General features: G+C 39.8%; 1 long non-coding RNA gene across 1 annotated transcript; it reads right to left on the bottom strand.

The window, feature by feature from the left end:
- Positions 1-3,724: 3,724 nt before the first annotated feature.
- Positions 3,725-18,030, bottom strand: LOC129559368 (uncharacterized). The gene is made up of 3 exons (XR_008686520.2): positions 17,435-18,030; positions 15,828-16,052; positions 3,725-4,187 (listed from the first exon to the last, which is right to left on the bottom strand). It is a non-coding gene; the product is annotated as an uncharacterized LOC129559368 (long non-coding RNA).
- Between the last annotated feature and the right edge of the window lie 3,645 nt (positions 18,031-21,675).

Here is a 21,675-nt window from a genome sequence, read left to right as displayed (position 1 = left end):
CCACATATCTGGGCTTGTTGATATTTCTCTCAGCAATCTTGACTCCAGCTTGCCACCCATCCAGCCCAGCATTTTGCACGATGTGCTCTGCATATAACTTAAATAAACAGGGTGACAATAAACAGCCTTGCCACACTCCTTTCTCAGTCCTGAACCAGTCAGTTGTTCCATACACGGTTCTAACTGTTGCTTCTTGACCTGCATACAGGTTTCTCAGGAGACAGATAAGATGGCCTGGTATTCCCATCTCTTTCAGTTTTCCACAGTTTGTTATGACCCACACAGTCAAAGGCTTTAGTATAGTCAATGAAACAGAGGTAGATGCCTTTCTGTTGTTGTTGTTGCTGGAATTCCCTTGCTTTCTCTAGGATCCAGCGAATGTTAGCAACTTGATTTCTGGCTCTTCTGCCTCTTCGAAACCCAGCTTGGATGTCTGGAAGTTCTCAGTCCAAGTAATGCTGAAGCTTAGCTTGAAGGATTTTGAGCATTACCTTACTAGCACAGGAGATGGGTACAATTGTCTAGTGGTTTGAACATTCTTTAGTAATGCCCTTCTTAGGAACTGGGATGAGGATTGAACTTTTCCAGTCCTGTGGCCACTGCTGGGTTTTCCAAATTTGCTGACATATTGAGTCCAGCACTTAAATAGCATCATCTTTTAGGATTTTAAACAGCTCTGCTGGAATTCTACCAACTCCATGAGCTTTATTGACAGCAATGCTTCCTAAGACCCACTTGACTTCACACTCCAGAAAGTCTGGCTCTGGGTGAGTGATCACACCATTGTGGTTGTCCTGGTCATTAGGATCTTTTTTGTACAGTTCTGTGTATTCTTGCCATCTCTTCATGATCTCTTCTGTTTCTATTAGGTCTTTATTGTTTTTGGCCCTTATTGTGCCCATTTTTGGATGAAATATTCCTTTGATATTTCCAATTTTCTTAAAGAGATCTCTTGTTTTTCCCCTTTTGTTGTTTTCCTCTATTTTTTTGCACTGTTCATTGAAGAAGCCTTCTTGTCTCTCCTTGCTATTCTCTAGGACTCTGCATTTAGTTGGGTGTACCTTTCCCTTTCTACCTTGCTTTTTGCTTCTCTTCTTTCCTCAGCTATTTGCAAAGCCACCTCAGACAGCCGCTTTGCCTTCTTTCATTTCCTTTTCTTTGGGATGATTTTGTCTGCTCCCTCCTGTACAATATTACGAACCTCTGTCCATAGTTCTTCAGGCACTGTGTTTAGCAGACCTAATCACTTGAAGCTATTTACCACCACCACTGTATATTCATAGAGGATTTTATTTAAATTGTACCTGACTTCCCTAGTGGTTTTCACCACTTTCTTTAGTTTAAGCCTGAATTTTGCTATGAGGAGTGTATGACCTGAGCCACAGTCAGCTCCAGGTCTTGTTTTTGCTGACTATATACAGCTTCTCCATCTTTGGCTACAAAAAATGTAATCAATCTGATTTCTCTATTGACCTTTTGGTGATATCCATGTGTAAAGTCGTCTCTTGTGTTGTTGTTAAGTTCAATCACTCAGTCATGTCCGACTCTTTGCAACCCATGAACTGCAGCATGCCAGGGTTCCCTGTCCATCACCAACTCTCAGAGCTTTCCCAAACTCATGTCCATCGAGTCAGTGATGCCATCCAACCATCTTATCCTCTGTCATCCCCTTCTCCTCCTGCCTTCAATCTTTCCCAGCATTAGGATCTTTTCAAATGAGTCAGTTCTTCGCATCAGGAGGCCAAAGTATTGGAGTTTCAGCTTCAGCATCAGTCCTTCCAATAAATATTCAGGACTGATTTCCTTTAGGATGGACTGGTTGGATCTCTTTGAAGTCCAAGGGACTCTCAAGAGTCTTCTCCAACACCACAGTTCAAAAGCATCAGTTCTTCAGTGCTCAGCTTTCTTTATAGTCCAAATCTCACACCCATACATGACTACTGGAAAAACCATAGCTTTGACTAGACAGACTTTTGTCAGCTTAGTAATGTCTCTGCTTTTTAATATGCTGTCTAGGTTGGTCATAGCTTTTCTTCCAAGAAGCTAGCATCTTTTAATTTAATTTAATGTGATGTTGTACCTATCCTCAAAACACACTCTGAAAGAGAAATCTCCTGTTATATGACCTGGTGTGCCTTGTGCTCCACTCACTTCTCCGACCTCAAAGAGCTGCAATCTTGTATGTGGTCAAAATGAGCAATGATACTAAAAGCATAATGGATTACAGAGGTACCATTTTTAAAAGTTTACAAAAACAGAAGATAAGAAGTGAGTCCTGGAGGCTGAAGCAATGAAAGGTTATTCATTGATTATTTCTCAACTGGCTTTCATGGTTTCCTGAATTTGGGCAAGTTGATATGTTTAACTGAGATGCTTCTTGTTGGAAATTTTATTAATTCTGACCCCATTTGACATCCTCTAAAAATAGACACTGCTCCATAAGAATGGGGTGTTTTTCTGACAGAAAGTTATTCACTCAAAACATTTTAAAATCAAAGCACATAGATACATACTGCTACTTTTTTGAGGCATTCAGGCTTTTAAGGCATAATTTACATACAATCAAGTTCATCCTTTTTAGTTACAGAGTTCTGTGAATTTGGACAAATGCATTCCGTTGCACTATCACTACCCCAATCAAGATACAAAACAGTCTCATCACTTCAAACAATTCCCTTGTGTCCCTTGATAACCAGTCCCTGCCCCCAGTCTCAGCACCTGCACATAGATCTGTTTTCTGAACTTAGAGTTTCCCAAAATGACATGACAGGGGAATCACACAGTAAGTACCCTTTGAAATCTGACTCACTTTAACTGGCATAATGTATTTGAGATCCATCCAAGTTGTTGCATCTATCAGGAATCCGTTCCTCTTATTATTGAGTAGTACTACATTGTGTGTATGTACTATAGTTTGTTTATCCATTCACCAGGGAAAGGACATTTGGGTGTTCCTGTTTTGGCAACTATGAGTAAAGCCACTATAAACATTTTTTTACATGTTTTTGTCTGCACAAGTTTTTGTTTCTCTAGTACAAATACCTAGGAGGACAAGTGCGGGTTGAGTGTATGTTTAACTTACAAGAAACTGTCAAAGCATTTTCCACAGTGACTGTTTCATTTTGCATTCCCTGCAGCAATGTAGTCACATTCATTCATAAATAAGTTGAATGTCATTTTATATAGGTTTAGCTATATCATTATATCTCCATTAAGCCTTAGGGGACTTTGTGTCCTTGGTAACAGCACAGTAATCTATAGATATCACTCAATCATTTTTGTGACATGAGACACAAAAGCCCTAGCTCAAGTGTGATTTTTTAAAAAGACACAAATATAGAACTGTGATATTTGAAAGGAAATTAAAGTTCACTGCTTCAACATTTTTGAGTAGAGCTGGTTTTTTTCTTTTTTTAGCTTTCTTGAGGTATGACTGATAAATAAAAATTGTATGTACAATTTTGTGCAATATGATTATTATACATATACACATATACACATTGTGAACTGTTTACCACAGTCAAGCTAATTAACATATCCATCACCTCACATAGTTTTGTGTATGTGCAGGGAGGGGAGTGACAATTGATTTACACTCTTAGCAACTTCCAAGTATACAATACAGCACTGTTAACTATAGTCACCAAGCTATACATCAGATTACCAGCACTTACCCATCCTGTATATATGAAACTTTAACCAACATTTCTCCATTCCCCATACTTCCAGTCCCCTGGTAACTATGTTCTCTCTGCCTCTAAGAATTTGGTTTCTCTAGATTGCACACATGAGTGATATCATGCAGTATTTGTCTTTCTGTGTCTGAATTATCTCACTTAGCATAACACCTTCGAGGTTCATCCATGTTGTGAAAATGGCAGGATTTTCTTTATTGCTCATTGCAGCATTAGTCACAATAGCCAAGGTTTAGAGACAACCTAAGTGTCCATCACCAACTGAATAGAGAGAGAAAATATGAGATTATACATGTATAAACACACAGTGGAATATTATCCAGCCTTAAAAAAAGAAACTAATCTTGCCATTTGAGTAAAGCTGTTTGTTCAATATATCCCATGTTTACTGCCCATGTGAAATTGCACATGTTCTTTAGCTGCTTTAAGCTCACTTCTTCATCTCTAAAGGCTTTTTGTGAGGATCAAGAGAAAAATGTATGGGAAAGAATTCTGGAATCAAAAAACAGTTAAATACTAAGCATTAATAAAAAATAAAAAACAGACATTGCTAGCGTTTCGCTTTCTATGGGCAATCTTACCAAACCCAGGTAGGCTAAAAAACGAAAGCATGGACCATATGATTATTAAATGTTAGCCCAGATAATGTGATTTTTTAAGGTTAGAACTAAAAGAACTTTTGAGATCTTCCACCAAGTCCTAGCTCTTAATGATAGTGAAGAAATGGAGGCCCAAAAATGCTGAGATCACACAAAGTTACTAGTTGCAAAGCTAGAGAATTCAGAAACTTCTGACCCAATGTCCAATTCTCTAATTCTTCTGCCCAACTGCCTTCTCAAGACTGGTTTGAACAGCAATTAGACACAACCAAATTTTAGGTTGTGTCCTAAAAGATGATGCTATGAAAGTGCTGCACTCAGTCAGTTCAGTTCAGTCTCACAGTTGTGTCCAACTCTTTGAGACCCCATGGACTACAGCACACCAGGCCTCCCTGTCCACCACCAACTCCCAGAGTTTACTCAAACTCATGTCCACTGAGTCAGTGATGCCATCCAACCATCTCATCCTCTGTCATCCCCTTCTCCTCCTGCCTTCAATCTTTCCCAGCATCAGCATCTTTTCAAATGAGTCAGTTCTTCGCATCAGGTGGCCAAAGTATTGGAGTTTCAGCTTCAGCATCAGTCCTTCCAATGAACACCCAGGACTGATTTCCTTTAGGATGGACTGGTTGGATCTGCTTGCTGTCCAAAGGACTCTCAAGAGTCTTCTCCAATACCACAATTCAAAAGCATCAATTCTTCAGAGCTCAGCTTTCGTCATAGTCCAACTCTCACGTCCATACATGACTACTGGAAAAACCATAGCTTTGACTAGACAGACCTTTGTTGGCAAAGTAATGCCTCTGCTTTTTAATATGCTGTCTAGTTTGGTCATAACTTTTCTTCTAAGGAGCAAGCGTCTTTTAATTTTATGGCTGCAGTCACCATCTGTGGTGATTTGTGAGCCCCAAATATAAAGTCTGTCACTGTTTCCATTGTTTCCCCATGTATTTGCCATGAAGTGATGGGACTGGATGACATGATCTTAGTTTTCTGAATGTTGACTTTTAAGCCAACTTTTTCACTCTCCTCTTTCACTTTCATCAAGAGGCTCTTTAGTTCTGCTTTGCTTTCTGCCATAAGGGTGGTGTCATCTGAATATCTGAGATTATTGATATTTCTCCCAGCAATCTTGATTCCAGTTTGTGCTTCATCCAGCCCAGCATTTCTCATGATGTACTCTGCATATAAGTTAAATAAGCAGGGTGACAATATGCAGCCTTGATGTACTCCATTCCTGATTTGGAACCAGTCTGTTGTTCCATGTCCAGTTCTAACTGTTGCTTCCTGACCTGCATACAGGTTTCTCAGAAGGAAGGTCAGGTGGTCTGGTATTCTGAAATTTGGAAAACTCAGCAGTGGCCACAGGACTGGAAGAGGTCAGTTTTCATTTCAATCCCAAAGAAAGGCAATGCCAAAGAATGTTCAAACTACCACACAATTGCACTCATCTCACTCACTAGCAAAGTAATTCTCAAAATTCTCCAAGCCAGGTTTCAACAGTACGTGAGCCATTAACTTCCAGATGTTCATGCTTTAGAAAAGGCAGAGGAACTAGAGATCAAATTGCCAACATCTATTGGATCATCGAAAATGCAAGAGAGTTCCAGAAAAACATCTACTTCTGCTTTATTGACTATGCCAAAACTTTTGACTGTGTGGATCACAACAAACTGGAAAATTCTTCAAGAGATGGGAATACCACACCACCTTACCTGCCTCCTGCAAAATCTGTATGCAGGTTAATAAGCAACAGTTAGAACTGGACATGGAACAACAGACTGGTTCCAAATCAGGAATGGAGTACATCAAGGCTGCATATTGTCACCCTGCTTATTTAACTTATATGCAGAGTACATCATGAGAAATGCTGGGCTGGATGAAGCACAAACTGGAATCAAGATTGCTGGGAGAAAATCAATAACCTCAGATATTCAGATGACACCACCCTTATGGCAGAAAGCAAAGCAGAACTAAAGAGCCTCTTGATGAAAGTGAAAGAGGAGAGTGAAAAAGTTGGCTTAAAAGTCAACATTCAGAAAACTAAGATCATGTCATCCAGTCCTATCACTTCATGGCAAATACATGGGGAAACAATGGAAACAGTGACAGACTTTATATTTGGGGCTCACAAATCACCACAGATGGTGACTGCAGCCATGAAATTAAAAGATGCTTGCTCCTTAGAAGAAAAGTTATGACCAAACTAGACAGCATATTAAAAAGCAGAGGCATTACTTTGCCAACAAAGGTCTGTCTAGTCAAAGCTATGGTTTTTCCAGTAGTCATGTATGGATGTGAGAGTTGGACTATAAAGAAAGCTGAGCACTGAAGACCTGATGCTTTTGAACTGTGGTGTTGGAGAAGACTCTTGAGAGTCCCTTGGACTGCAAGAAGATCCAACCAGTCCATCCTAAAGGAAATCAGTACTGAATATTCATTGGAAGGACTGATGCTGAAGCTGAAACTCCAATACTTTGGCCACCTGATGCAAAGAACTGACTCATTTGAAAAGACCCTGATGCTGGGAAAGATTGAAGGCAAGAGGAGAAGAGTATGACAGAGGATGAGATGGCTGTGGCATCAGTGGCTCAATGGACAGTGAGTTTGAGTAAGCTCCAGGAGTTGGTGATGGACAGGGAGGCCTGGTGTGCTGCCGTCCATGGGATCACAAAGAGTTGGACATGACTGAGTGACTGAACTGAATTGAACTGAAATTTTAGGCTATATGCAGCCACCACAAGGGAATTGCCACCCAGCTTATACTAACACCGAGTTGCTCCCTATCACATGCCCTTGTCTTACTCTCAACTACTACTAATTCTCACCTTCACCCACTTGTTGTACTGTCTCTCTGCCTCAGTGGAAGTTAAATTCTGCCAGGGTAGGAACCTCTATTAACTACCTTACCTGGCACACAGTAAATCCTAAATAAAATTTTGTTGAATGATGATTAGAAAAACAGACATTAGTCAAATCATTCATGCTCACGATAGTTTTGACTAAATGACAGATATTCTCTGACAACTTTTTAAGTCATTTGTTTGGGTGACTTGAAGGCATCACAAGCCCGATGGGAGAAAGATAATTGCTCAGGGAACCAGACTCAAGGGGCCTAAATCCCATTCCATCCCGTCATTGCCCAGTCCTGCTCCGTCTTGCTCCTGTAAGGGACACATTGTCTAAACAGCATCAAGTGTTAACTTGTTAAATCAGTCACACCCAAAAGGGTTGAGATTATTAACAATGCAACAAGATGAGGTAATATCAAGAATTCTGAGGAGAGGCAGCATTTTCAAAGACTCTAGTTCCATGCCAGGGAGATATTGTTTATGAAAAGATTTTTGGAAAATGAAGAATTAACTCAGTAACTAATCTCTTTCATGGGAATTCATTGTGTTTAGTTCTCACATTTGAAATTCTTAATTTTATATCCATTACACAGTCATCTTATTAGTCTAACTTTTTAGAAGAAATGTGTAAAGCAAATGCTTCTAAATTTAATTAGAATTTTAACCACTGTAACTCATCCATGTGGAGGAAAGAAATACATAATTGCCAACCTTATTTGTTCTGAACAAAGATTGGTTCCATTTGCCACCACAGGAAATTTTTAGGAATACTCTCTTTGGAGGTCATGGATTCTGTGAGTTTTTCTCACTGGTCTATTTCTAGAACCTGGGATGGTATGAGGCTCATAGAAGAAATCTAATAACTATTTACTGAGTACATGAAAAAATGTGGCATTATTTACCCAAGTGAAAACCCTCCCATGGCTTTTTCAAGGAGAGATAAGTCTGGGCCTCTAACTTCCAGCACCACTCCAGAAGAGACCTGTGTGGTCTTTCCATCCATGTTCTCAGGCACATTTCATATAAATCCCATGAATTAGACTGGGTTTCCTACTCAAGCTACCTTATGGTACTTTTCTGATAGCCTCACTATATATAAACTATAGAATAAAAAACTAGGTCCCAGGAACCAGTACAGAAACAAAGGGAAACCTTACAAGGAAGGCAGTGGAGTGATTCAGTGAGGATCATCAGATTAAAACTTGGAACAAAGTTCTGGTCACTCCCACACCATTTAACTAGTATATAAATGTCAAAAAGTCACATCCTCATTCTAGACCTCATCCGAAAACTGAGGAGGTTCTTCAGAACATGGGTTTTCTCATCTAAAAATCACTCTATGGACCAAGTAAGTTTTTATACAGAGTGCACTTAAAGGTGAACCCATCTCTTACTTTCACCACTCCTCTGGATGCCCACAAGAAAAGCCTGAGGTTGCTGTAGCACCTGCCTCTGGCCAGGGGCAGAGTCATGCCTGCCCCATATAGGGGCAGAAAAGGTGATTTATTATCACTGCTGCATCTCTTAGAGATAAGGTTGATTTATTCCAGCCTCACTAGATAATAAAAACCTGTGCATATGTGCTAGGAGCTCCACGGTGGAAGGTCTAAGGAAACCACTGGATTTTGTGAACAGCAGACAACAAAGCATCTTTCTCTTTTTTCCATGGAAATGAAAGTAATTTTCAAATATCCTCCCCTAGACGGGAATGCCACCTGATCTCATAAAGCCCCTGTAGGATCTATCTCATCTTCAAAGATGTCCCCCAGTGAACCATACATCCCAGTATTTATACCACCATGTAGTGCCCTCCCTTACCAAATCTAAGCCAGGCAAGAAATTCTGGGGTGGGTTGCCATTTCCTTCTCCAGAAGTAACTGGAACACTACTGCAAATTCCTTTACAAGTTTCTATGACCTTGAGTTGCTCTCATAAGTCATTTATGCTCATTTATGCAAGACTCTGCCCCTTCCTAGCAGAAGTTTACAAATAACTGAGTTTGTTTTAAATACTTCTAAATTAAATTTTGAAGTTAGGACTTTCTCCCATTGAATTTGAAAAAGATTTGCACTGCATGCAAAACAAAGAGGCTGAGTTTTTAAAAATATAATACAAAACTAGTTTTATAAATTTGGCTCCAAATACATGTCTGTGATTATGGTCTATCGCTCTCACAATTATGTTCTTCAAAATTATCCTTATTTCAAATAATCTTCCCATTAAATTACAGGAAATGGGGGGAAGTTGAAATATTGTGTCAAATCTACATCTTGCAAGCTGCATCTCACACCAAAAACAAGCATAGAAACCCTAGGTCAGGTCACATATTCCTTCTCATGTTTCAAAAAACATAATCCCCATGACTCCTTGTCTAGGGTACTAGCTTTGCTTTCTTTTTTGGATTTGGGATGCTGATTTATCTGGTCTAGTTGTGCCCTACTGAACCCAATCATGACAGAAATGAAAAACATCAAACACACACTCATAGAAACACACACAAATACACAGAAAACAAATATCTTGGATCATGGAAGAATTTGATGTTGTCATTGTTTTGTAATTTATTTTCTTTCAATTTCTCTCGGTTCCTTTTGGAGTCATTGAATTCCACTTATGAGTTGTTTGTTAAGTTATCGCTCTTGTATTCCAGGCACTGTGCTAAGTGTTTTAGATGCATTTACTCATTAACTTCAGAACCTTGTGATACAAGGTTGTTTATTATTATTATAAATACAAGGTTTGTTATTTATTATCCCCACTTTATAGCTGAAAGAACCATGGCTCAGAAAAGTTAAGTGATTTGCTAAAGTTTCACAGATATTAAGTACTCCGAGCTGTGAACCTAGGTCCACCTCTCAAGCAACAGAAACATAGCTGGGAACATCTCTGAATTTCCACACATCCAGAAAAGTCACCTCAATTATTGAATCATTAAGCAGGAACCATAGCTTGGCCAAAATAACTATGTATTCTTGTGGATCACCCTAAGGAGAGAATTTGAAGCTGAGTTTGGAAAACTGCAAAGTGCTGACAATTTCAGACTGCTTATTTATATTAGTACAGTCACTGGCAGAGTTCTGTATTGTCCAGACTGCACTGGTAGTTTCCCTATGTAGGTTTTATCCCATCCTTCATGTGCATGGGTTTCCCTGGTGGCTCAGACAGTTAAAGTGTTTGCCTGCAATATAAGAGACCCGGGTTCGATCCCTGGGTCAGGAAGATCACCTGGAGAAGGAAATGGCAACCCACTCCAGTACTCTTGCCTGGAAAATTCCATGGATGGAGGAGCCTGGTGGGCTATAGTCCATGGGGTTGTAAAGAGTTGGACACGACTGAGCGACTTCACTTTCACTTTCATGTGCATGGACATTGGGGATTATCCATTCAGAAGACTTTGGGCAGGATACAAAAGGCAATCACAGGGACCCAGAGGCTGCAGGCATGAACTGAATAGCAACCAGGACATTTAGGAACCATTCCTATGGATCAGTCCATATGCACTGGGGAGCGAATGGGACACACAACAGAAAAGAATGGGTTCTTGGAGAGGAGGGAATGGCATACGTGTGTGCACACATTTGTGTGTGTGTGTGTGTGTGTGTGTGCGCATGTTGAAAGGGTAGGGGCTGCTTTCCCCCACGAGTTGTTTCCAAACAACCTTTTCTCTCATTCCATCTGTGCCCCTTCAAACCAATTTTCTCTGTATTCTTTCATAGCCAAACCATCCTGGAGAAACTGAGACAGCCTCAGATGAGATTTCATGGTAGAATATGCAGGGGTGGGGTGGGTTGCTCTATTTGTTCTTTTTCTTTTATTCCTATCTCTAGTCATACTTGCAGTCCCTCTTTCCCTCTAGGACATCTGCCATTTAAAATATATTCAAAAATAAGTAAATAAAGTATAATTATATTACGATAATCATAGTTCCTCTTTGGAAATGCAAACGTGTGACTCTGAGCCTCAGTTTCCTCGTGAGTAAATGTCCATACTTCTCCTCCCAGATAAGTTGGCCTTTGTCAACACACACACATACACACTACATTGTATTGTCAATTAACTGAAAAGAGACTTCAGTGGATGACTAGAGTTACCTGAAGACAAGACTGCAAAGAAGCCAAGTTGGGAGCAAATGTTATCAGGACAGCCTGGAAAGCACATGGGCCCTGAGGTCAGACCAGCCCACTGCAAACCCCACCCCTATGACTCACAAAGTGTGAGATCTTAGGCAAATTATTGAAATTCTCCAAGACCTGGCTTCCCATCAGTAAAATGGAGATATTAATAGTATCTACCCTCAAAGCTGTTTTGAACATGAAATAAGTCAATACATGCCAATTACTTAACCCAATGACTGATACACAGCAAATGCTCAGTAAATATTAGCTGTTGTTATTTACTATATAGTACACAGAATAACGGAGAAGGCAATGGCAAGCCACTCCAGTACTCTTGCCTAGAAAATCCCATGGATGGAGGAGCCTGGTAGGCTGCAGTCCGTGGGGTCACTAAGGGTCGGATATGACTGAGCGACTTCACTTTCACTTTTCACTTTCACACATTGGAGAAGGAAATGGCAACCCACTCCAGTGTTCTTGCCTAGAGAATCCCAGGGACGGGGGAGCCTGGTGGGCTTCCGTCTATGGGGTCACACAGAGTCGGACACGACTGAAGTGACTTAGCAGCAGCAGCAGCAGCACACAGAATAAAATTTATAATACCTATTAGTTATTGAATATTTTCTACATACAAGACTGTAGGCTATTTAAATACACTATCTCTCTCAATCTTCAGAGCAACCCTATAAGCCCTGTTCTAGAATATCCCCTTTTCCAAATGAGAAAACTGAGATGCAAATAAGTTAAGTCATGTCTGCAAGGTCCCAGTGTTACTAAGTATCACAGCACAGTTGGTCCGACTTCAAGTCTGAGGTCCTAGCCAAGTCTCACACAAAATTACCTTCCTAAAACCCAGAGCAGAGTTTCTTTGAAAATCTGTCAATACTTTCCATAGGCCTTTCAGGACCCCAATGCCTCTGAACTCCCCAAAACCTTTATGGCCCTTTAAAATACCAGGGGTATCCACTGTGGAAGTCAGATAACTTCACATGAGGTAAAAATGAGCATGTGTAGACGACTTTCTTCTCTATGAGCTTTCACACCTACACACTATATTTGGTATGAGGATAGATGTATTTATTATAAGTGCTTTTAAGATGCTGCAAGTCCTGACACATGGTGAACATGGCAGAGAGCAAGTGAGGCAGCGAGAGAGTGTGATGGACACCTGCTCAGAGCTTGGAGTCAGACTACCCTGCATCAGCTTTGGGCAGCTCATTTCACATCTATGAGCCCGCTTCCTCATCTCTATAGGTAACAGGACACACCTCTCCCCAGAGGATGTTTCTGAATATTAAATGAGGTCATCCCTGTGAAGTACATGACACAGTGCAAGACAAATGGGAAGTCCTTGGTTAATACTCTTAATACTGTGGTTGTTAAGTGTTCAAAAATGTTATTTGTAATTATTATTAATATTTAATTCTCAAAACAGTTATACCATACAGACAAGGATACCAAGACTTGGAGAGCTTGGGTGCCCTTCTCAGGACCCCTTAAGGGCTGGCAGTGTTCTTCTCACAACCTCCTACCAGCTGCTGAAATCAGCAGGGCAGTGAAGTACTCATGGGTGCTGCTGCTGCTAAGTCACTTCAGTCGTGTCCGACTCTGTGCAACCCCACAGACGGAAGCCCACCAGGCTTCGGGTAATGTGCTAATGGGTGGGCTCTGAGGAAGGAGTCCACTTCTTTTGAGAGAGTAGCAACACAAGCCGTTACCAGTTCTACCATCTACAGTTCCTCAACAGCAAAGTTAACCCCAGTCTTCAGGGACCATCCTGTATTGTTGGGTACCCAGTAGAACTGAGAAATGTCTTGGGTGGGCTTCAACCTTAGTTTTTACCTTGAGTCAGATACTAAGGTGATTAGGTCAGAAAAGTTTCCCCCAGAAGCTCCAGTTCTTTGAGTGGTGGTGACATTAAGCAACCCCTAGATGTTGCAGACAGGTGGTTGAAATGCCTGCTCTGGGAGGGGTGGCCAGTCACAAAAGCCGGGGTCATAACAGCCTTGTTATTAGAATTGGGGTGACTAATTTCCAGGTAGAATCAGAGGCTCTTACAAATTACTTTTGTAGAAATCATACCCTCAAATGTCCAACCTGCCCTGAACCACTCTACACTCAAAGCAGAAACAGCTGGCATCAGAGAACTCAATAAATACATCACAGAAACACATGGGATTTGGTCTGAGGAGACGGGCCTTCTCTCGCCTTGAAAAGTGGCATGCTGATGACATCATGTGAGTTGACATTTTTCCCAGTGTCTACGGGTAGTTTCAGAGAGCCACACAGACTCTGGTGAGTTGGGTGACCTTGGAGAAAGCTCTTCCCTTTATGATTCTCTTTTGGTAAAATGAAGGGTTGAACTAGATAGTCTCTGAAGCCCATGGACTGTAATATTACCACATGTTATGATATAAAATTCTCTGAGCGTTGGTTTCTTTAAGAGGTAGTGAGGGCAGAACAGGCCTTCACATAGTTAGATTTTTTCAGAAAAAGGTTTTATGAGTTCCAATTCTTGCATCTTCTCATACCTAGAAAAACACTGACGCCATTAATGGTGAAATCTGTTTTGGCTATTAAAAAAAAAAATTTTTTTTTTTTTACAATTAAAAGTCAAAATAGAGTACCTATGGTTCAGACATCCTGGGAAATAACTATTTCCCAGATATCCCGAAAAATGATATTATGGGTGTGATTTCAGATTAGACGCTGTGACCTAATGTAGAACTTAATACTCCTGTAATGCATTTTTGCTTCTGTACTTTGCTTGCTGCTCGTGAAACCATAGTTACTCCATTTTAAGATAAGGTTGTTTTTAAGTAAAGATTCCTAAAATTGTTTTTGAAAAAAAAAAGAGGTAGTGAGAAGTAATAACTTAATATCTAACTGTTCCATACAACAGCCCTATGAAGTTGGTACTATTAATACTCCCACATTACAGATGCAGAAATCAGGGCCCAGACTAGTTAAGTGTTTTGACCAAGACACTTGTGCAGAGCTTGGATTTTAACCCAGGAAGCTCAAACCATATGCCTGTACTCTTAATCAATATTATTAATGAAAATACTAATGAACCAGTCATGCAAACTAAGGGTTCCAGATGCTTCTTTTCAGGATTTCTCCATTTCTATGCCATCAGCAGTGTGTGTGTGTCAGCTCTAAGGCATCAGCTGGCAGATGTACATACATATCACCTACCTAGGTACTGGCATGTCAACGCCAGACAGGTCCTAACAGATCATCTGGGTTGGGTGTTCTTAACTTATTATCCTTGAGCAGCCATTAAAGGACACATAAACTCTCTAAAGTTATACGCAAAATAAGGGTGTGTTGTAATTCTGAAGACAGATGTCACAGATTTCTTCAGATTTCCAATAAGGTCTAAAAATTTTTAGAGATCAACGCATGTTTTGACAGTCGATAAAACTGAGACCACCACGTGAAAATGGACCTGACCAGGTACACACAGCAAAGAGTGACAGAGCTGGGCTCAGACCCCAGATCACCTGACCCAGAGCCTGGGCTCTTTGGCTACATCATGCACATTCAGCTCGATTCTCTTCAACGTGCATCAAGGGCCTGCCAGGGTCGAGAAGTCTTAATGGGGATTACACACACAGCTCACAAACTTTGGGTAGTTTTAGAAAATCGTCATGCTTCATGATTAATGTAAAATGGCATTTCATTGTTTCTCTAAAGTTCATGTCATTGATAATTACCACTGATCTGCCTGTCTGCTATTCAAGAAAACTTAGTCCATGGTATTTCATTCATATCTGGTCCAGTCTGTCTTTACTAGCTTCTCTCCTGACCTCTATAGATGCCTAAGGTAGTTGGGAATTTCTATCTCATTGTTCTGTTTTAAAAAATCAGTTTAAAAGAAAACTGACAACAGCTAAACTACATAAAGCAAAATATATTAAAGTTCAGATCAACCAAACGTGTTTCAGGAAAACTGGACTTAGTAGAAGTAAAGCCACAGTAGAAAATTCACTCTGGAAGAAACTAAAATTTGATACAATTACATTTGATACAGATAAATTACAACTAATAATTAAGCCTTCCTTGTAAAAATTCCTGTAAAATTGACTTTAATAAAATAAGAAATGACAAAAAGTAGAAATAGTTTCACTGCACTATATTGAACATTGATTTTTAAATTAAAATGGCTTAATGAGACTAATTAAGAAAAATACGTTCTTGACAAAAATTCAATCATGTTGGTGCTAGTTATAAACATGGAGTCAAAGCATCCTCGGTGCCAAAGGACAGAGGTCAAAATGTCTGCCATGTTAAACACATGTCAAAAGGAAAGTGCTAATATAGGGAGATCAAAACTTCCTGTAGTCTTTTGTGAAGATTTGCAATCAGTTGCAGGCAATGCTCTGATGAGGCAGAGAAACTGACATGGCCACTGACTTTGCAAAGCTCACTTGAAAAGTCAAGCAACTAGCACAGACTATATTATTTTAGGCATGCTTTAATCCTACAAGTTCCATGAAGACACAAAACATCAAGGAGTAAATGTTATCTTTATGGGTGGAGTGAGTGAAGAATTTCTCAAACCTGCAAGGGGGTTCCAGGAGAATTTACTTTTCTTCCTGAACAAGAGAGGTCTCTTTCCTCTTTGTCTTCCTTTTCCGGTGGTCCCAGGAGTTACTTGCCCCAGGTCACTCCAGCGCTAGGCACTGGCTTATCCACCAGACCTCTGGGCCTCATGCCTGTGCACTCTCTTATCTTCTTTAACAAGGCTGGAGTCAGTGGTATGCCAGAGCTGGCTCAAACCCACTCCTGAAAACCAATTAATAAATTTTAAGGATTTGATGAGCTGGGTGTTAAACACAGCCATTATTAAAAATGAAATTATATAAAGAATATAAACTTATGATCAAATATACCACCTTAAAAAGAGGTCATAAATATTCAAAACTCATCACTTCCTGATTAGTAGAATCTGCTTCTAAGGTCGCTTACCTCTATCACATTTGTATGGTAGTCACTATATGGTGATGTGCATATCTTTCCCAGCCCCATATTCAGTAATATCACACTGGTAGATCAAATTAGCCAAAGTAGGAGTAGTTACACCACAGAAAATTGCAAATGCTACAAATAGAGACTTCATTATGGTTCTGTTGATTGTCTAGATTTAAGAAAGTGATACTAATAATGTAGATTATACTTAAAGCTGTCTATAGTTGTTCCACAGTGATAAGCACAAAAAGCAGGCAATATTCTTTCAAACTCACCAAAAAAGTCACTCACACTATTGACAAATGAGTGGTTTCCAAGCTCTTTGTTGTTTCACTTTTGTCTTGTTAATGAAAATATCAATGAACATTCATGTCAAAACTGTTCTTTTTATCCAAATTTAACCATGATTGACTCTAGATACAAGAGTTCTGAATAAATCATGGAATGCATTGTCTGAAAATCAATATGGAATTTACCTTAGCATTTACATTATTTGTAAATTGGGTGTTGTACATCCTTCACAAAAGTAAAATGTATCATAACCTTGAGTATGCATTCACACACACATTTCCAGAGTTGTCACTTACCTCTGATGTCCCTCAGAAGCCTCCCATCTCTTACCATGAGACCACCAGGACCTGCTGCAGCCATCAGGCCACTAGGCCAACTGAGGTCATGATAGGCCCAGGGAAGTACTAGAAGCTTCATACTAGAGGAAAGGAAGGCCAGTGTTTACAGTGACAGCTGGCTGCAGAATGGCCTTTGTCTGCTCTGGGCCTTTATTTATTTTCACACCAGCCTAAGGCCTTTAACCCCATTTTCAAGTCAAAGGACAGGAAGAAAGATTTTTTACTTTCATGATGATTGGCAACATAGTTTGGCTGGCAGAAAACACCAGGGCACTGTGAAGTCCTGGCCCAAGACATCTCAGGGCCCTGGAAGGACAGCTTGCGCAAGAATTGGAAAGAGAATGACCCCACTTCTTCCTTTAGTCAATACACTGTTTGGAGTCTCTGTAGGAAGACCACACTCATTTGCATTCCTCTCTATTTCTCATTTGCTGGTGTCCTTTTGGGGAGAGGAGGACCATACTTAGTTATTTCATCATTTTACCCATGTATAACTTATATCCTAAATAATGCCTACCATGCAATCACATATTCATTCAATCATTTATCCAATAAATCAATACTGAGTACCTTTTGTGAGTCAGGCACTTTTGTCGTGCTGTAGGTACAAGGGTGACCCAGGCAATCTCTGACCCCATGGTGCATAAGTCAAGTGGACAAAATGGACATTAAACTGGTTTCACATCCAGTTGGATGCAAACTCTAAGTGTTTGCTCCACATGTTCCAAGCTGAAATTCATTATTTTCTTCACATAAATACTCTTCTCAAATGTCTGTCAATAGAACCACAGCAGTCATAGCCACTACTTATATGACATGTGCCAGGCACTAACCTAAACACTTTACATACATTAACTCACATATTCCTCACAAAAATCCCACAAAAAATCATTAATACTATTATCACCCTCATTTTACCAAGAGCTTAAAAGCTTCTCTGATAAGCAGTGAAATTGTTCAATGGTACCACCATGCCCCTTGGGCAGGATGTTCAGGTAAACAAGATCAATCCAGCTGAAATTCCATGAAATTTAGCAAATGTCGAGCTTCAGATTTTATGCAATACCTGCAGTCTGGATGAGGCTCAGATGGTATCCTGACTCTGCCACTTTCCACCTGAAGGACTTTAGCCAAGAGTTAATATCTTACTTAACCTCTCTGAACTTGTTTCCTCATGTGTTCCATATGAACAATTATACTATGCAGTTACTTCCTGGGTAGGGTGAGACCATTAAGAGGAGTCAGGGATATAATGGGACCGCACATCTGGGACCGTGGCCCACCCAAGTGTCCATAGACTCCTTGAGGTCATGGACCTTGATTACCTTGCTCTCTGGAATGTGAGCCTAGCACATAAGAGATGTTGAATATTGGTTGGTTGAGTGATTGGTTGGTTGGTTGGATGGATAGATGGATGGTTCTGTTACCATTGTCCCACAGGAGCTAGCCCCAATTCAGACTCTCCTTCTGCGAATTTCTCATACATGAATCCATTCTCCCTCAAGAAGACCAACAGATACTCAAAGGCAGGTCTTCTGTCCTACATCTCACCACAGCCCCAATTTATGATTCACTCAGAAATGAGCCTTGGAAGTCTGAAACAACACTGCCCACTCAGGCTTCAAGACATCCTAAAATTTCACCTGTTCCCTGCTGCCCTTACTTCCAAAGAACTTTCAGAACTAAAGGGATTTCCTGTAATGCTTGGTAAATTAATGCTATATAAACTGAGTTTCCTGGTTATTCACTTCCTTAAGAGAAGGGAACCATCAAGTGTTCACAAGGGAAATCATTCTCTTTAGGATCCTAAGTTCTAAATAGAAAATGTGAAACCGGAATTGCATGGTTATTGAAAGCACTGCTTTTCAGATCAGATAGAACTTGTTTTGAATCTCTGCAAGTGTCTTAACTTCTTTGAACCTGTACTCTTTCATCTGGAAAGTGGGAATAATAACACATTCTTTGTAGGGTCATTTGAAGGATCAAGTCAAATACCATAAGTATATTACTTAACACCATGCCTAGTACAGGGCAGGGACTCAGCAAAACACTATGATCATCCCTGATCATAATTGGTACTGAGTTGAAAATCAGGAAGAGACTAGCACATCTACAGCAATACATCCTAAACAAATGAAAACTATGTCTATTATTCTCAATAAACTTTTACTGAGCACCTACTATGAACGTGAGCAGTCTTCTCTCCTAATTCCTTATGTTTCTCATGAGCAAAAAGCAGGTAGATTATGGTCTTAATACTTTCTCTGTCTCATAATTAATAAGAAGGGGCCACAACATGAAAGTTTCATTCATTCATTTTTTTATTAACCCATTCACTGAACCTTTATTGAGGTTCTACCATATGTCAGACACTGCTAATGACTGGGAATACAGAAGTGAGTGACTGAAACAAAGTCCCTGCTCTCATGGAGCTTCCAATCTAGAGGGTGCACAGGAATTTTTTTAAAGTCACACAGACAGTATAACTATAAACTGTGATAAGTGCCCCAGTGGAAAAGTGCAGGGATCTACGAGCACATGAAAGAGGGATAGCTTAATGTAAAGATACAAGAACAAAGGAAGACACAGACTTTATATAACTGGAAAGAAAAGAAAGGAATGTCATGGGACTTGGAAGAGGGTCAGGTTATAAATCTGAATAATCCCTTAGAACTTTAAAATTACCAAAAATGCAGACCCTCCATGTCATCTCTCTGGCTATCCTTTTCTCCGCTCAGTAGAGTCCCAAAGCTACATGTTCTAGGATAGACAAAAATCTGTTTTGTTTGTTTCATGAATAAGTAATTGGTTGTTGGGATTACCGTGCAGCTGTTCTTTCAGCCTGGCCCTTGGCAGTTCCCCTGGTGAAGAAAGCAGATGTGGCTAGTGTCACTGCTGTCTGGGGCAATGTACAGACATAAGGGGTGTTCCTATGAGCATCTCTATGAAGCAGATGTCCAGTATACTCCCAGATGAACAAACATCAAAGCTCTCAATTTAAAAGAAAGTTCAAAAACAAAAATGTCACTTCCCTACATAATATTTGGCCCATGCAAGAAAGGTAAAGTAATTGAGTCATATAAATCATGTTAAAAAGCATATTCTATTTCTAAAATGTTAGAATCAAAAACAGAAGAGATCACCTACTTAAAATTCTTTGCATAGATAAAGAATTTGCAGTAGGTAAAAATTTGCAAAGGCAAAAATTTGCAATCCCAAATAAAAATAAAATAGAAGTTTAAGAGAATAAATGTGTTCCTAAATATTGTGAGTTGGTTAAAAAAAAAAACAACATCAACAACCCTGTTCCTAACAGGCTTCATGCATATGAATTAAAGCATCTCAACATGAACATAAGCTTCTCTCTGGCTATTTGTTTCATAAGACACATTTGGAAGATGAGGGTATCCCCACCAGCTTTCCATGATATCAAAAGTAGGTAAACTCTCTCATGTCTGTGACCTCCCTTCTGCGCTACCTTTTCAAGTACCGCAAAATCCCATCCACCTGGCTGCCTCACTTACTCAGGTGTCCACAGTCTTCTACTACTGACTCTGGGGTCTCCTGCAAATTCATCCCATTCCTCACCTGGAATCTTTAAAATCGAATTTATAATTTGTTCTGATGTATCACCATTGTGTGACTATAGCTTTCTATTTCTCCTCTCATTTTCTATCTGGGAAAGATGGTCTATCATTTCTTCTGGATTATTAAAAGTGGGTGAAAGTTAAAATGGCTCAGTCATGTCCAACTTTTTGCAACCCCATAGACTATACAGTCCATGGCATTCTCTAGGCCAGAATACTGGAGTGGATAGCCTTTCCCTTCTTCAGGGTATCTTCCCAACCCAGGGATCGAACCAAGGTCTCCCACATTGCAGGTGGATTCTTTACCAACTGAGCTACTTGACTGTAATACGTGAAAATCTCCATATTTTCTCAAGATCCCCTAGAAAATCAGTTCTCTCCAACCCTGTTCTAGACCCACAGAATTGCTTGAACCACCAGAATCACCACATTGATTTCAGCCTAGCATTCCAGGCTGCTGAAACAAGTTTTAGCCTTGCTTCTCTTCATGATCATATTAGTGGTGGTATCTGTCCCAAAGATGTGTCACCTGACTTAGATGCACAATATAACATAATAGTTTCTCCATTCTAGTTCCAGCATCTGGGAGACAAATCTCACCTCAAACATGTACTAACTTCGATCATATCATTCTCTAAACCTCAACTGAGATAACAATAGTATCTTCCTCAAAATGCTGTTGAATTAGATGAGAGAGTTCTCAAAAAGTTTTACATAGGGGATAGCACATAATATTTATTCACAATGTCAACCATTGTTTTTATTTTGAAATGTACACATTCTCTGGTCTCAATAAAGTTGTCCCAGCAAATGATATGTGTGAAAGAACAAAAGCCAGAGCCCTCAAGGTCAGTGTTTTCAAACGGTAGGTTAGTAAGTCTAGAAATCAATTTAGGAGGTCATAATCTGAATATTTTTAATTAGAATAGAATGTTCTTTAAAATGAATGGAATAGACTATATTAAAGTGCATTTCATATTGTAAGCACTAAATGATGTTTTGTCAAATATTATATGTATGTTTGTGCATATGCATACTGAGATACAATGTAAAATGCATTTCTTATTGTGTGTCATGGTTTTAAAAAATAAAAAGAGTTTTGAAAGGCATTGCTGTAGGCTGATCCAGAGCTTACCAAACACACTCTGGTAATGAGATACAATTTAAGAGAGACATTACTGCCCCCTGCTGGAACTCTTTATTTCTCATGGAGAAGAACAACCA

This window comes from Moschus berezovskii, chromosome 8 (genome assembly GCF_049115385.1).
Source record: "Moschus berezovskii isolate FMDL1 chromosome 8, NW_MosBer_1.0, whole genome shotgun sequence".
Taxonomy (NCBI): Eukaryota; Metazoa; Chordata; class Mammalia; order Artiodactyla; family Moschidae; genus Moschus; species Moschus berezovskii.
This window is presented reverse-complemented; position numbering and strand designations above follow the sequence as displayed.